Source organism: Myotis brandtii, unplaced genomic scaffold (genome assembly GCF_000412655.1).
Source record: "Myotis brandtii unplaced genomic scaffold, ASM41265v1 scaffold577, whole genome shotgun sequence".
Classification (NCBI taxonomy): Eukaryota; Metazoa; Chordata; class Mammalia; order Chiroptera; family Vespertilionidae; genus Myotis; species Myotis brandtii.
The window spans coordinates 1,236,850-1,239,749 of NW_005370161.1; the positions used below are offsets into that span (position 1 = coordinate 1,236,850).

The window sequence follows — 2,900 nt, forward strand, 5'->3', positions numbered from 1 at the left end:
AGGGGTGTGGGGGGTGCAGGAAGAGGCTGGGCAAAAATCGTACACCTATGGATGAGGACAGTGGGGGCGGGTAAGGGCAGAGGGTGGGGTAGGAACTGGGTGGAGGGGAGCTATGGGGGGAAAAAAGAGGAACAATTGTAATAATCTGAACAATAAAGATTCATTTTTTTAAAAAACACGCACAGAGACTACTTTGCCCATAACATAGTGATCCAAAATATTAAAATGATTTAAAATATTGTATATACAAATATATATGTATATTTTTAACATAGTATATATTTTTTAAACTCAATGTATTTGGCACTGAAATGGCTAAAAAACTCTTAAGTCAAAAAAATCATAGTGGAAACAGACAACATTTATGACTAAAGTGTAATAAAGTATTAGATATCTAAATTTGTGCATTGCAACAAACTACATTAGGAGGAAATGTTTAATTTTAAATGCTTACTTATATGAAAAGAAAGCTGAATATGAATGAGCAAACATTCAACATAAATTGGAAAAACAACAGCAAAATGAACCATGAGAAGCAAGAAAGGAAATAAAAACAGAAATTAATGAAAGAGGAACATAAATGTTCTATAAAATATCAACGTATTGAAAATTTTATTTCAAAATAAATTAATAAAAATTAAACTATATAAGTACTAGAATAAAACATGGGTAGTGTAATCTGAATGTAAAAAAGGCTATTTAACCATGCCTTAAAAAATTAGATTCAATAAAAGAAAAGATAAATTTGACTTTCTAACAAATAAAAACGTTTGGCATGGCAAAACACCCTGAGAAAATATTTATGACAAATAATAAATGAAAAAAATATTTGCAACGTATATTGCAGTATGAGAATAAACAAGTAATCTTTTCTGTCAAAGAAGGGAGTGTAGGCAACTGCCATTTTGGCTTGCATGACTTGCAGTTCCCCTGTAGGCCACCATTTTGAAACAGCAAAGGTCAACCCCTTCCTTTAAATTAGCCAATAGGCCAAGATTGTGAGCCTAAGCTCTTCCAATCAAGAGTAAGGAACAGATCATGTGTGTCAGGAATAAAAACCTGAGTGGACCTCTCACTCAGTTGTACTACTGCCAGACTCTGTGTTGGTGTGTACCCTTCTGCAGAAGTAAAGGTATTTGACTTGCTGCCTTGCTGCCTTGCTCCCAAGTATGCTTTGTGTGCTACCAGGACCCCTGATTTTAGGGGCTCACCTTATTTCTAACAGCAGCAAAAAGAAATAATATTCCTAATATACAAAAAAAAAAAACTTTTTAAAATTGAGAGGCAAAAACAGACCAAAAATCCTATAGAAAAATAAGCAAAAGACATAAAAAATTATACAAATCTGTCTTTAAACTTTTGAAAATGTGTTTCATTTCACTCATAGGAATAGAAATGCCAATTAAAACTACACTGAGCTACCATGGCTCTCCTGTCACTTTGGCAAAAACTGATAGGCTTAAGAACACACTCTTCAGGGCAGGCTGTAGTGGGAAAGCAGGCTAATACACTGGTGGAGTGGGATGGCAAGTGGGGATAACCCCTAAGGAAGGGAATCTGGAAACAACTAGCAAAACAACACAAATGCACTTTCCAATAAAGTCAGCTGTCCCACTTCTAGAAGACATGATAATAAAAAATAGCAGTGGCATGACTATTCATCACAGTTTATAATTGCAGAATAACATAAACTTAGCTATACTAGCATCAGGAAGAGTGATGAGATAAACTATGGGAGATCCACACAATAGAGCAGCACCAGACAGCAGGAAAAAAAGGATCCAGAAGCTCTCTGTGAATTGGTGTGAAGGGACTTTCAGGAGATACTGTCAGACAAAAAAAACCAAGTGCAAAGAGTATATACAGATGGTTGCATGACACCGAAATGCAATTAATGCCACTGAATAAGATACTCACAAATGGTAAAAATAGCAAATTTTATGCTACATATTTTACCACAATAAAAAATAGTTAAAAAAAACATATAAAACATATATAACAACATATATTATATAAATTTTGTGTAAGAAAGAAGAAAAACTTAGAAAAAAATATATATATATCTACACTAATAAAAGAGAAACATGGTAATTAGCGTACGACCGCTACCCTTTTCATTGGCTAATCAGTGAGTATATGCAAATTAACTGTCAGCCAAGATGGCGGCCGGCAGCCAGGCACTGAAGCGAGCACGAGGCTTGCTTGCTGCAGACTCCAACGTTCCCCGCCTAACTTGCCAGCCTCTCAGTTGCAACTCTAAGCAACTATATACTATGTTGCAAATAAGAAGCTAAACAAAACCCCAGAAAAGGGCTTCCATTCAGCCGGGCTCGGACCGCAACATTGTATCGATGTTTTCAGCAGCGAGGCCTCAGAGCTAAAGCTGGCCCAGAAAAAAAAAAAAAAAAAGAGAAGAAAACAAGGAGCGGTTGGAAGCTTTAGTCACTCGCCAGCCGGAAAACAGCCCTCAGCCCCTCACCCAGACTGGCCAGGCACCCCAGTGGGGACCCCCACCCTGATCCAGGACACCCTTCAGGGCAAACCAGCCAGCCCCTACCCATGCACCAGGCCTCTATCCTATATAGTAAAAGGGTAATAGGCCTCCCAGCACCGGGATCAGCGGAGCAGCGAGGCTCCCGGCACCGGGATCAGCATGACAGGGGGCAGCGCCCAAACCCCCTGATTGCCCTGCTGCTCTGTGTGTGACAGGGGGCGGCACCCCACCCCCCCCCCCCACGGGCCCTGCTCTGTGCCTGATAGGGGGGAGCTCCCCAAGCTCCTGACTGCCCTGCGGCTCTGTGTGTGACAGGCTGCGGCGCCCCAACCACCCCCCCCCACGGGCCCTGCCCTGTGCCTGATAGGGGGGAGCTCCCCAATCCCCTGATTGCCCTGCGCCTCTG

The 2,900-nt window shown here is 40.8% G+C and overlaps 1 protein-coding gene across 10 annotated transcripts in view; it reads right to left on the minus strand.

Moving 5' to 3' along the window:
* The window catches only part of PCBP3 (poly(rC) binding protein 3), a 195,031-nt gene that overhangs the window by 137,974 nt on the left and 54,157 nt on the right, over positions 1-2,900 (minus strand). The window lies entirely within an intron of this gene.